The 14389-nt window shown below is 43.1% G+C and overlaps 1 protein-coding gene across 5 annotated transcripts in view; it reads right to left on the reverse strand.

The window, feature by feature from the left end:
• Positions 1 to 13298, reverse strand: part of LOC120936658 (G-protein coupled receptor 87-like) — a 32734-nt gene extending 19436 nt beyond the window's left edge. For 2 of the 5 annotated variants that reach the window (XM_040349170.1, XM_040349166.1), the window contains exon 1: positions 13066 to 13298. The gene's annotated coding sequence lies outside the window, so the exon portion shown is untranslated. Of the gene's footprint in view, positions 1 to 7114; positions 7172 to 7719; positions 7762 to 13065 lie in introns of all 5 variants that reach the window. The other 3 variants (XM_040349167.1, XM_040349169.1, XM_040349165.1) reach the window with 3 other exon arrangements.
• Positions 13299 to 14389: the final 1091 nt, after the last annotated feature.

Below are 14389 nucleotides of genomic sequence, written 5' to 3' on the forward strand. Positions count from 1 at the left end.
TTTTTTTTTTTAATTTTTTTTTTTTTTTTTTTTTTTTTTTTTTGGTAGGGGGGGGGGGGCAGATATTCTCTTTCTTGGCCCTGAGAGATGGAGGCTCGGAACTTGAATTTGAGTAGGGGGATGGGGGGGGAGATGAGAGGCTCTCGCTCCTCTGCTGAGGGAGAGAGGTGAATAAGTGCGAGAATGGGAGGATGGTTGTGGTTAGGTGAGGGTGGTGAGGTCACAGGTGAAGCCCTACGGGGAAGCCCAGGTGGGCAGGGGGGAGGGGAGATTGGGGAGGGGGGAGGATGGGAGGGGGAGGGGAAAAATGGGAGGGAATTTTGGGGGAAAGAGGTATCTTGGTCATCATAGAGGAGAGGAGAGGTCTTGGTTTTGATAAGTGGCAGAGGGATGGGGAAGAGGAGAGAGAAGGGGATGAGAAAAAATTGGATGCTCTATACTATGCTTATTTTATGTCATTACTACTTTATTTAGTCCATGGCTTTGAGGATTAAATCATGGAACGTACGAGGGCTAGGGGACCCCACTAAGAAAGCACTGGTGCTGGCCTCAATGGAGGGAAGGGGGCCAGGGATACTCTGCTTACAGGAGACACACCTGACCAAGGACACGATGACCCAACTGGGTCTACGAAAATTCCCGTTTCGCTACCATTCCGTACACTCCTCATATTCGAGAGGAGTGAGCATAATGGTGGGGAAAGGTGTGCCATTTACATGTGAGAGAAGTTCGATAGACGAGCAGGGGCGGTATGTGTTCCTGGCTTGCTCTATTGAAAATAAGCAGTATATTATCGCCAATATTTATATCCCCCCCCCATTTAAGTTTGATGTCCTACAGAAATTGGTGGAATTTATGTTGGACAAAACTGACATTCCCTTAATAGCAGTGGGAGACTATAATGAAGTGCTAGACAGAGCCTATGACAGATTCCCCTCGACATACGATTCAAATATGGAACAAGGGAGCCGACTGGCCCAATTTCTGGATGAGATGGGATTAAAGGACATTTGGCGTACCCGACATCCTTGTATCCGACAATATTCTTGTCTATCTAGCTCCCATGCTACTTTGTCCAGAATCGACATGGCCTTGGGAAACGAGTTGGCTCTGGGCATGGTTGAGAAGATAGAATATGGGCCAAGGGGAATCTCAGACCACTCACCATTGGACTTAGTGATTAGGAGGAGTAAGAAGACCTCTCAAAGAGAGTGGAAAATTAGTCCATACTGGCTTGAACTGTTGGGAGACTCACAGGAGCTGTTAAATAGCCTGAAAGAATATGTCGAAATAAACACAGGCTCGGCAAAGCCTGGAGTGGTCTGGGATTCGCTGAAGGCCTATTTGAGGGGTTTGCTAATCCAGAGAGTGGCAAGGGTACAGAGAGAGTCTAGGATATGGGAGGAGGACCTTAGAAGGGAAGTGATGGCAGCCGAACAAAGATATATTGAGACCCCGTCCCCAAGCAGGCAAAGAGAGTGGCTCGACAAACAGAAGGTCTATAAAATGGCTACTATGAGAAAGGCAGAGAACCATCGAATATTTCAAAGACAAACCCAATTTGGGGAGGGGGAGAAAGTGGGGCGAGTCTTGTCCTTGTTGACTCGGGCCAACTCCCCCTCTTCAAATATTTTGGCAATTAGGTCCTTAACAGGTGATATCTCTACGGACGGTAGTGAGATAAGACAAATATTCCACGGCTTTTATAAATCTCTCTACAAATCAAGGGGAGGAAACGAAGGAATGGAAATCTTCTTCCAGGGAATCCCAACCCCAACACTATCAGATAAAGATAGGGAAAAGTTGGACTCTCCAGTTACATTGGAAGAATTACAGAGGGCAGTAGCGGGGATGTCTAGCCACAAAGCACCCGGCCCGGACGGGCTCCCAATAGAGATCTATAGGCGCTTTGGTGGAGCTTTGCTACCAGAATTGCTTCAGACATTGAAAAGTGCTTTTTTAGAAGGGCAGCTTCCCTCCTCCATGATGGAGGCAACGATTGTTGTAATCCATAAAGAGGGAAAGGATAAACTAGACCCGATTTCCTACCGCCCAATATCATTGCTCTGTACAGATGCAAAAATCCTTGCCAAAGTACTGGCAGATCGCTTAAAAGGGTGTATTGAGAGCCTTATCCACTCTGATCAATCAGGATTCATTCCAAACAGGTCAACTAGCAAAAACATCAGAAGAGCCTTCTTAAATATACAGATCCCCATTGATAATGAGGGCCCTAGAGCTCTGCTGGCTTTAGACGCCGCTAAAGCTTTTGATAGTATCGAGTGGCCATACCTATGGAAGGTATTAGAAAGCTTTGGATTTGGCCCAACATTTATTAAGTGGGTCAAACTCCTATACAGCGAACCACGAGCAAAAATTAAAATCAACGGTGAAGTCTCAGATATATTTGAGCTTGAGAGAGGGACGAGACAGGGCTGTCCCCTTTCACCGCTTCTGTTCGCACTTGCTATGGAACCTCTTGCTATCAAAACCAGATTAAATAAAGACATACAAGGATTTAGAAGGGGTACAGAGGAGGACAAGATATCGCTTTTTGCGGACGATGTCCTGTTTTTTATAGGAAATGTGGATAGCTCGTTGAATACAGTGGTCCAAATGATTAAGGAGTTTGGAAGATTCTCGGGGCTAAGTGTGAATTGGGATAAGTCGGCCCTACTCCCATTAGATCCGCTGGGGGTTCAGACAATCGCCGAAATGCCCCAGCTGAAAATATCAACAAAATTGAAATATTTGGGGGTTTGGATCACTAGTGAAGTTAAGGAGTACACCACTAATAATATAGCTCCACTATTGTTGAGACTGAGATTAAAGAAGGATGCCTGGGGCCGCTTCCCCCTCTCTGTAGCTGGGAGATGCAACCTGATAAAAATGATCTGGCTACCCCAGATACTGTACGTTCTCCACAATTCTCCAATTTGGGTGAACCAAATATGGTTCAAACGAATGGAAACATTATTCAGGGAGTTAATGTGGAAGGGAGGCCAGGCCAGAATTAGATTGCAGACTATGCAGCTCCCGGTGAAGGAGGGGGGGATGGCGGTCCCACACCCTAGAACATATTTTTTGGCATCTCAGTTGCAACACATGGTGGGTTGTGGTATTCAAAATTCGGGTAATAACGACTTTAGATTAATCCTATTAAGGTCCCCACATAAAATCCTAATAGAAGCCCTGGAGGCAGACTCACTTCACTATCAGTGCCCAACTGTAAAGCTAATCAACAAGGTGTGGCAAACTACTAAAGCTTTGCTGGGATATACTGGTGTAACTGAGTATGCCCCCCTTGGGCATAATGAAAACTTGACAGAACTTAAAGATATTGAAATCCCCAAGATCTGGGAGAATCAGGGGATAACACGGGTATTACATATGTATGAGGGAGACTTAATTAAAACGTTTTCGAAATTGAGGAGTGAATTTAACATACCAAATAAAACATTCTTTAAATATTTACAAGTCAGGCACGCCCTCCAAACCCAATTTAAGATCCATCCGATGGTTAGGACCCATACCCCTGAGCTCCTTAAAATGATTCAGACTAATATTACAAAAGGTCAAATTTCTGTACTGTACGGGAAATTGGGGGCTAAAGCTATAAGTCAAACTGGGGTCTCTAAAAGCCGAGAAAGATGGGAAAGAGACATTGGATCGCTAACCTCTGAGCAGTGGAACCAAATCTTACAGAGAGGAACATTGGTGTCAATTGCCCCTGCGCAGAGATTGTCCCATCTATTTCTACTGCACAGGGTCTATTACACCCCTAAAAAAATGTTTGTATTAGGCTGGAATGCAAATGATGAATGCCCCAGATGCAAAGCAACTGGAGATTTTATCCACATGTTCTGGAGATGCCCCAAGCTTTTTAGATATTGGATAGAAGTGATAAATAGGATTAATAAGATCTTTAAGACCTCTTTAGAGCCGGAGGCCAGAACTTGCCTACTAGGGGACACGGAAGAACATAGAATCCCTGCAGGAGCACTGGAAAGCGTGCTTAGGTGCCTCTTCCAAGCTCGGAAGCTAATAGCACAGAGATGGCAAGCGCATGCTCCTCCAACAGTTGAGAACTGGGTTGAAAACATCAATGCTCTGATTTGGTGCGAGAGGGTGGCCTTTATTAAGCAAGGAAATTACAACAGGTTTAGAAGAGTGTGGGAGCCTTGGCTGACAGAAATGGGAATATCTGTAGAGAGATAGTCTCTATAGGGGGATCACAAACCCCCTCTTACCCCAGTAGATGATAAAACCGAAGGACAAGGATAAATTAATCTAATAGCGCTCTCTCCAGTTTTGGGTATGCTGGATTCCCTTTTCAGGTCTTTGAGATTAGACCCTTTTTCCTTTTTTGTGTTTTTTATCTCTCTTTTCGCGCTCTTTCTTAATTTACTCTTTTTTTATCCCCTGTCAACCAAACAAAAGACAATTTAGACCAAGATATCTGCCTCAACTTTTTTATAAATAAATTTATAATATTAATAGGGAGGGTGGGAGGGGGGGAGAAGAGAGGGAAGGGATGGGGTAAATTAAGGAATTTAAATGAAATATGCTTGGCTATATGTAGAAATACAATGTAACTGCACCAGACAATGTAAACTATAGCTATGTAAACATATAAATCTGTAGATATGTCTATTTTTTGGAAAACAATAAAGAAAAATTAAGATAAAAAAAAAAAAACTTCCAGTGATTAGTATGAGAGAGTGAGAGCGATAACACCAAATTTAACACACCTGCTCCCCATTCACACCTGAGTCCTTGTAACACTAATAAGTCACATGATACCGGGGAGAGAAAATGGCTAATTGGGCCTAACTTGGACATTTTCACTTAGGGGTTTACTCACTTTTGTTGACAGTGGTTTAGACATGAATTGCTGTGTGTTGAGTTATTTTGAGGGGACAGCAAATTTACACCGTTATACAAGCTGCACATTCACAACTTTACATTGTAGCAAAGTGTCAATTCTTCAGTGTTGTTACATGAAAAGATATAATAAAATATTTACAAAAATAGGAGTGTACTCACTTTTGTGAGATACTGTATACTTTTTCTACACTATATTGTCAGAACCTGACTTTACACACATATGAGCTTTAAAGAGGAAGTAAACCCTCTAAAACATTTCCTAAAAAAAATCCTGCAAGAAAAAGGCACAATGAGCTAGTATGCATAGCATAGCATGATCACCGTTAGAAGTAGCACGCTTAGTGCGCCTGCGCCCGTTGTCTACGGCGCAAGCGCCGTAGACATCGGTGCCGGTATTTTCTGAAAATATCTCCTAAACCTTTTAGGTTTGGGAGATATTTGTTGCATCAACAGGTAAGCCTTAATCTAGGCTTACCCGTAGGTTAAATGGCATCCCAGTCTTAGTCCGTAGGGTTCAATATTAAGTTGGCTATAACAGCTTCAACTCTTATGGGAAGGCCGTCCACAAGGTTTAGGATTATGTCGATGGGAATGTTTGACCATTCTTCCAGAAGTGCATTTGTGAGGTTAGGCACTGATCTTGGATGAGAATGCCTGGCTCACAGTCTGCTCTAATTCATCCCAAAGGTGTTCTATAGACCTTGCTTTGTGCACTGGTGTGCAGTCATGTTGGAACAGGAAGGGGCCATCCCCAAACTGTTCCCAAAAAGTTGGGAGCATGAAATTGTCAAAAAATTATTGGTATGCTGATGCCTTTAGAGTTCCCTTCACTGGAACAAAAGGGCCAAGTCCAACCCCTGAAAATCAACCCTACACCATAATCCCCCCTCCACCAAATTATTTGGACCAGTGCACAAAACAAAGTCTATAAAGACATGGATGAGCGAGTTTGGGGTTTAGGAACTTGTCTGGCCTACACAAAGTCCTGACCTCAATCCGCTAGAACATCTGTTGGGATGAATTGGTGCGGAGACATTGTCCACATTAGGGCCTGACCTCACAAATGCACTTCTGGAAGAATGGTCAAACATTGCCATAGGCACCCTCCTAAACCTTGTGGACTACCTTCCCAGAAGAGTTGAAGCTGTTATAGCTGCAAAGGGTGGGTCAACTCAATATTGAACCCTACGGACTAAGACTGGGATGCCATTAACGTTCATGTGCATGTAAGGGCAGGTGTCCCAATACTTTTGGTAATATAGTGTATATACAGTACATGCTGTGTATATACTATATATTTTTTTTTCAGGACCATTATCTAGCAATTACAACAGCTTTCAAACTGTTTTAGATTTTCTTAACTTTTAAAATGATCACTGCAACCTAAACCAATGGTTTCTATATTTGTATTGATATTCTAATGTGTGGACTCAGTGGTGGTTATTTCCTAAAGGCAAATCCACTTTGCACTACAAGTGCAAACTACAAGTGCAAAGTGCACTTGAAATTGCACTGAAAGTGCACTTGGACGTGCAGTCGCTGTAGATCTGAGGGAGAAGTGCAAGGAAAAAAAAAAAACATTTTAGCTGGCACATTATTTGATGAAAAAAAATCAGCAGAGCTTCCCTTCATTTCAGATCTCCCCCTCAGATTTACAGCGACTGCACTTCAATTGTACTTTGCACTTGTAGTTTGCACTTGTAGTGCAAAGTGGATTTGCCTTTCGTAAATAACCCCCAGTGTGTGTGTTTGCTTTTGCATTTAAAAGCTGGTTTACAGTAGCTGTAATCGCTAGACGGTTATACGTGTTTGCAAGCATTCCATTTTCGTTGCATTAGTGAAATTTTGAAACAATCTGAAAAAACTTACATTTAGCATGTTCTATGAATGTCAGTATTAATGATTCACCCTTACTAAATTGTGATTTTTTTTAAGAATTGTTGTTTAGACAGTGAATTTTGTTGAACAAGTTTTAATTATAAAAAGTTGGTGCAAAGATTACATTAATTTACCAATTTAGATTGTTGGGAGTACAGTAAACCTGTCACTAAATTTATAAAATGTGAGTCCTCTCTGTCCATTAGCTTGTTAGAATGGAGCACACTTACAGCCAGATCAGCTTTATAACACTATAGTGAAATGTCCTCTAATTCTAAACATCCAATAATGTTAAATGATGGTGGATTAAGGCACTTCAAGACATTTAATGACAGTTGCCCAGTCTCACCATTTTAGGATGGATCAGGCAACAATCTCTCATCTCACGTCAGGTACTCTGCTAAGGCTGCAAGGGGAAATAGCAATTGGATTGGTTAAAGTGTCATATACTTATAGAGGACCAGAGCTTTTTTTCTCAGAAAATAGGTGCAGGAACTCAACCATGACCCGTTCAGATTTCACAAACAGTAGAAGGGTCTTAAAGGGGCATTAAATACCAGGATTGCATTACATACAGAGTGCAGAGTTCAGGGGGTTAAACACAGAGTACAGAGCTGTCACTTGTAAACACAGAAACCAGACTTCTGTGTTTACAAGTGATTGTGGTGAGCGGGCACCAAAGGGTCTGAGCCAGAGGACCATCTGCAGGCATCTGCATCAAGTGTGGTGTTCTGTGGGAACCTTGCATCTCTAGTTTAGGGGCTGGGACGAAATAAGTTAATTACCCCGTATATTTTGCCAGTTGTGTCAGTGCTATGATTTCCCTGCACTGCCAGAAGATACAGATACCTGCAGATGGGCATCTTTAATGTCCATCATCCCGTCACAAATTGCCCACAATATAAGGAATGCAGCATTGTATATTATATGTTAAAATAGTGAAATAGGACCTACCTTTTCCTGCTACATGAGACTGCTTTCAGTATGCATCTGTGCCTGATATATGAGAAATAAAGTATATTTACAATGTGGGGGGGGGGGGGGGTTGTATGAATAGAAATAAGTCAGGGCAGAGCACATGTGTAGCTCTTAATTGATTGTTCCTCTCATGTCTTTTGTATTTCTAACAAGTCTAAAGCAACATGTTTCAACAAGAAGGCAGCAGGATACGTTTGAATTAAATACCTGTCAACAGAACGTTACAAGATTGTTATTTTCCTGTGTACAAAACTCAAGGAAAAAAAAACCCATAATGATACGTGATGTGAATTACTAGTATGAGGTCATATAAATATGATGTTATTTCAGCAAGTCAGTTTAAGTAAAAGCAACAGACAGTCAGTCTACAGCACAGATTAATGTAAGATGACAGCACATCCCTACCACTTACTGTAAAACCTAGCTTAATCTTGGTACATTATAGACCACTGACTACCGCAGGCAAGCCAGAACAGTGACGTTTAAATGAAATGTAGTTGATTATGAAAACTCTTAGGCCCCGTACACACGACCGAGTTTCTCGGCAGAATTCAGCCAGAAACTCGGTTCTGAGCTGAATTCTGCCGAGAAACCCGGCCGTGTGTACACTTTCGGCCGAGGAAGCCGACGAGGACCTCGGCGAGGAAATAGAGAACATGTTCTCTATTTCCTCGTTGTTCTATGGGAGAACTCGGCCCGCCGAGCTCCTCGGCGGCTCCAGGACTGAACACGCCAAGGAATTCGATGTGTTTGGCACGTCCAGTTCCTCGGCCGTGTGTACGGGGCCTCAGACTGTTGCAAGTAGACAGGCACAACCTGTAGAGTTCTGAATACAGTGGCACTACATGTTCCAGCATGGAAGTAAAACAGCATATGGCCTTAGGGTATATGCATGTGAGTGCTTTATTGTTATGCAATTTTCTTATAAGTGGAACCCCATGCAATTTTAGCTAAATTTGTGACAAGGTTAATCCGTGCCTATGCTGACTGTTATTGTAGCTATTATAGCTGCATGTAGCTATATTGTTAGGTTCTGCTTTTAACCTCTTTTGCTTTAGACCCCTTTCACACTGGGGTATTTTTCAGGCGCTTTGGCGTTAAAAAAAGCACTTGTAAAGCGCCTGAAAAAAGCCTCATCTGCAATCCCAATGTGAAAGCCCGAGTGCTTTCAGAGCCCTTTCACACTGCAAGCGCCCGAAAAACGCTGGCAAAGCTCCGCTAAGACCCCTTTCACACTGGGGCGTTTTTCAGGCACTTTGGCGTTAAAAAAGGCGTCTTAATGGGAAGGGGCGCTGCAAAGAAGCTGCTTGCAGGACTTTTTTTTGACGCCTCAGTGTGAACGCACTCTGGCTTTCACATTGGGATTGCAGATGAGGCTTCTTTCAGGCACTTTACAGCCGCTTTTTTTAACACTAAGACCCTTTTCACACTGGAGCATTTTTCAGGCACTTTGGCGTTAAAAAAAGCGTCTCAATGGGAAGGGGCGCTGCAAAGAAGCTGCTTGCAGGACTTTTTTTTGACGCCTCAGTGTGAACGCACTCGAGCTTTCACATTGGGATTGCAGATGCAGCTTTTTCAGGCACTTTACAGGCACTTTTTTTAACGCTAAAGCGCTTAAAAAACGCCCAAGTATGAAAGGGGTCTTAGATGTTCAGTGCAGAGCTTTCAGATTTTGGCCGGGTTCACACATCGCGAATTGGATGTAGGTTTCCCTGCATCCAATTGACATGTCAGGAGATTGTGACTGGCTCTCTATGGAGCCGGTTCACAAATCCCTACAGAGGCGGTGCGAATTGCACAGGAGTCCTGAGCGTCAAAACGTCAATTTTAGGTTCGAATTCAGCCCAAAATTTGGGCTAAAATTGGACCTAAAACGGTGAATAAATATGCACTGGACCCCCGCTGTGAGCCGTTCCGTGCTGCAGTGTGAACCCAGCCTGAAATATAACTAAAGGCAAAACTTTTTTTTTTTTTTATAAAGTGCATATAAAGAGGGATTACAACGCTTGTCAGTTTTTATTGCTGTCTGTGCCCCCGTTAAATAGATTCAACCTCTTTATTTGTCCTGTTTACCATTATCATTGAAAGTGAAAGTAAAAAGAAAATCCTAAATTGGGTTGTCCCCAAAAAAGTAATAGAAGGGAAATCTTCCAACAGGGAAGATTTATAGGGATTGTAAAGGTTTGTGTTTTTTCACCTTAATACACCTGGCAATCACGGGCCCCCCAGACCCCTCCATTTTACTTACCTGAACCTGTTCACCTGCTCGGCTCGTCCCCGGTGTCCTCTTCTCCACGGTGTTTCTGCGTTTATTGGATAGATTGATAGCAACGCAGCCATTGGCTCCCCCTGTTATCAATCAAATCCAATGACACGGATGCCGGGGGGCAGGAGCGAGTCATACACTCTGCATTTATGGACGCTGAGTGTATGACACGGGAGCGTGCCCACATGGTAACCCCCTTCGGGAGAGAGCTTCCCAGAGGAGGTTAGCTATTGCGGGAGGAGCCAAGACAGCCGTCGTGGGACCACAGAACAGGAGGACCGGGGCCGCTCTGTGCTCTGTGCAAAACGAACTGCACAGTGGAGGTAAGTATGACATGTTTGTTATTTAAAAAAAAAAAATAACCTTTACAACCACTTTAATTTGCAGGGATTTCCTCTCACTTCCTGTTTGGCTATGGGACGGGAAGTGAAGGGAAATCTCTACAATGAGAAAAGGATGGCAAACAAAATCTGACAGGGGTTATTACCAGACCTTACTCTGTTCAAAATAAAAAATAAAAATCTTTTGCCTATAGTTCTACTTTAAAGCTGTATTAACCACTTCCTGACCGGCTCACATACATATACGTCGGCAGCCCTGTGCAAAGCGACGTACAGGTTACGCCGGGTCCTTTAAGAGCCTTAGCAGGCACGTGCAAGGGGGGGGGGACCCAATGTGCGTGGCCAGTGGTCGCAATGACCACAGGCCACCCGCGATAGCAGGCACGAGAGACAGAACGGGGAACACACAAATCCTAATTCTGTCAGGAGAGGAGAGACAGATTGTGTGTTCCTATTAGTTAGGAACAGCAGTATGTCTCCTCCTCTAGTCACTCCCATCCCCCACAGTTAGAACACGCACTGAGGTAACACATTTAACCCCTTAATCCCCACCTAGTGTTAACCCCTTCCCTGCCAGTGACATTTATACAGTAATAAGTGGCCATTTTGTATCTCTGATCGCTGTATAAATGTCTGTATTTCATCCATCTGTTTTCGGATGAAATACGGACATACATGTATCCCTATGGGATAGCAGGTGTCAGCGAATGAAGATCCGCTGACACCCGATCTCATCAGTGTCTGCTATGCTCCGATTCTGCAGACGGAGGAAAATACTATTTTTCCATCCGTCAGCGAATCGCATGATCACGGACAGACGGTCCATGTTCATCCGATCCCCCCATAGGGGAGAGCGAAGATCTGACAGGGCGGTCCCGTCACATTGTGCAGGGACTGCCCTGTCATCTGCCGACTCAGCGGGGATCAGCGGATCGATCCCCGCTGAGCAAGCAGATGAGAAAGGTACGGATCCTCACGGGATCCATACGTGTGAAAGGGCCCTAAGGTATAATGGTTTTACATAAATAAAAGCCGATCATTGTAAGCATCGCTGCCAGTTTTTAAATGGTCTGTCTCATCTCTGTAACTGATACATTCTGCTGGAGAGCTTGCTCTTTTGAAAAACAGACTTGCTGGCCCAATCACCAGGGTAAAATAGAAGACAGAAAGTCTAAAATATAAATAAAAAAATGTAGCCATCACATCTAAGGCCTCGTACACACGACCGAGTTTCTCTGCAAAAAACAGCAAGAAACTTGCTGTTTTTTTTTTTTTGCCGAGGAAACCGGTCGTGTGTACATTTTTCGACGAGGAAACTGTCGAGGATCTCGTCGAGCCAAAAAGAGAACATGTCTTCTTTTTCCTCGACGGGAATGGGGAAATTTGGCTCGTCGAGTTCCTCGACAAGCCTAAGGCCTCGTACACACGCAAAAACCAGCAGGAAACTTGCTGGTATTTTTTTTTTGCCGAGAAACCGGTTGTGTGTACACTTTTCGACGAGGAAACTGTCGAGGATCTCGTCGAGCCAAAAAGAGAACATGTCTTCTTTTTCCTCGACGGGAATGGAGAAATTTGGCTCGCCGAGATCCTCGACAGCCTAACAAGGAACTCGACGAGCAAAACGATGTGTTTCGCCCGTCGAGTTCCTCGGTCGTGTGTACGAGGCCTCAGAAATAGTAATGTTCAATATAATAAATGTTTGCTTTTGGGTTTAATACGGCTTTAATAAACATAGTGTCCTGTTTTATCGGATTTGTCTGTCATACTGATAGCATTCAGTCGTTTATTTTCGATAAAGCCCCATGCAAGCTATATATCGCACAACACCAATATGTGTGTACCATGCCCTGTTTACTTCTCTGATGTACCAAGTACAGTTCCTCAGACACAAGACCACGATTCTGAGATGACTGAATGTATTCACCACAGTTTACATTCCCCTAACATATACTGGGAATTTAAGTGGGTTTAAAACTGCATGTCTGAATTTGACACATTATTATTGCTATTTATGTATTTTTTTTCTCTAATTTTCTAGTCGAGTAAAGCACCAGTTTCTGATCGTTAGAACCCTCTTATCTGTGTTTTAAAATGACTCTGAGTTTTACAGGGATAGGGAGTTTTGCGTCTGGTTTGCTATGCCTTATTTGAATATCATGCATAAGACAGGAGTGGAAGATTAACCAATTAAAGTACCTAGAACAGGGCCGTCTTAATAGCATTATGGGCCCCTGGGCAAAGTAATGCTTTGGGGCCCCTACAGTGCAGGTAAACAGAAATCAAGTAGGTCGGAGGTAGGGGATATCTAAGGTGTAGAGGGGTCAGACTGCTGCGTCTAAATCTGTGATGTAGAGGGACAGTCCGGGCTGCCCCGATTTCGGGGCAGCCTGGGCTCAAGGACCAGCTGCTTTGGGGAAAGGGCAGGGCCTCCCATGCAGCTGGGGCCCCTGGGCAGTGCCCAGGTGTGCCCTCTCATTAAGACATCCCTGACCTAGAACTGTCCGTTTAGCAACTTTCATGAATACAGCTATTTCAAAAGTGCTTGTTCCTATGTTCTTTCCATGCTTCTGTTTTGTGATACTTGCAAAGTGCAACCTCAAGTATATTGTGCAGAATGATTTCTATAAAAGTGGAGGTAAACCTTACATGTAATAACTGTTACAATAAACATCTAAAAAGAATCCCGATCTAAAATGCTTAGACAGGTCATTTTACCTTGTTCTGGAGAGCATCTGATCTTTCCATTGTAGTAGCAAAACCTGGTGGAGATACCTCTGATCTTGTATCCAAGCCCATAACATTAAATGAATGTGATATTCAAACTGCAAAGATCGTTTTCATCTAAAGGAACAAGGAGCATGAGATTAAGTCTCTTTGGGCACCTGCTGGGAGAGTCTAACATTTGTATCCATAAAGAACCTGCGTATCTCATTAATGGCAATGACTCATTGGGAAGTGTAAAGAAGACTTATAAATTAATAGTTCACTTCAAGTCTAAACATCTCCTTCAGAAAAAAAAAAAAGTCTCTCGAAAGGTGTGCATGTCATTAAATGGATTATTGGGCGGATGTTGGCAGCATAATGGGCTCAGAGGTGTATATGAAATTGGCTTGCAACTTGTCATTAGCCTTGTCTTCCTTTTGAAAGCTTCCGTAAACCAACATTTTATAACCAAAAGAAGAAAATACTTGTAGTACATATTTAATAAGGACTCCAAAATTATTTGTAGTTCTGCTGCATTTTCCAGAACAGGCAAAGAGTATGGACATAAGAAAAATCCATTCATTCGTAGCATTTTGTTTTGTAGCGAAATCAAGGAAATCCTGCATGCTGAATTATTAGTCTATTGACCTGAATGTTGCCACTTAAGTCAGCGGGAGTCCTTTTTTTTGCCCTGGTTCACACTGGGTACGATTTGGTACGATTTGAGATGTGATTTCACATGTCAAATCGCATCTCAAATCGGCGGCATTTGCCGGCAATTGTCGGCAATGGCACCGTCCTAATCGGTGCGACACCGCATCTGCGGCGCTGCACCGATTTCAAAAAGTAGTTCCTGTACTACTTTTTGCGATTTTGGGCCGCGATTTACATTAAACCCTGCACAGATGTCTCTTAAACCGCAGCCGCGAAATCGCGGTAAAATCGCGATTTTACTGCGATTTTGAATTCGCAGCAGTGTGAACCTAGCCTAAAGTGTATAAAGAAGAAGAGTTCACAGACCCATGTTGTATGAGAATGGCCACATCCCTGATGTGTATGGATTAAAAAAAGAGAAATACCCCCAGAAATGGGACTTTGAAGGCCAAACTCAAAAAGTACAAAAAAGTTTAATATGGACCAAAACAAGATACCGGTTGATGCTTGTCGACAATGGACCTAGATGGTCGAAGTAAATCTACACAAAAACACTTGCAAAATGGTAAAGTGTATGTTACACCAGCATTTCATAATCCTGATATTCATCTGTTTTACTACATATTACAAAGTATCATGTTCTCTTTGTATTGCTTTCTTTCTCTGAAATACCTAGTGATCC

The sequence above is a fragment of the Rana temporaria genome, chromosome 4 (assembly GCF_905171775.1).
Source record: "Rana temporaria chromosome 4, aRanTem1.1, whole genome shotgun sequence".
Taxonomy (NCBI): Eukaryota; Metazoa; Chordata; class Amphibia; order Anura; family Ranidae; genus Rana; species Rana temporaria.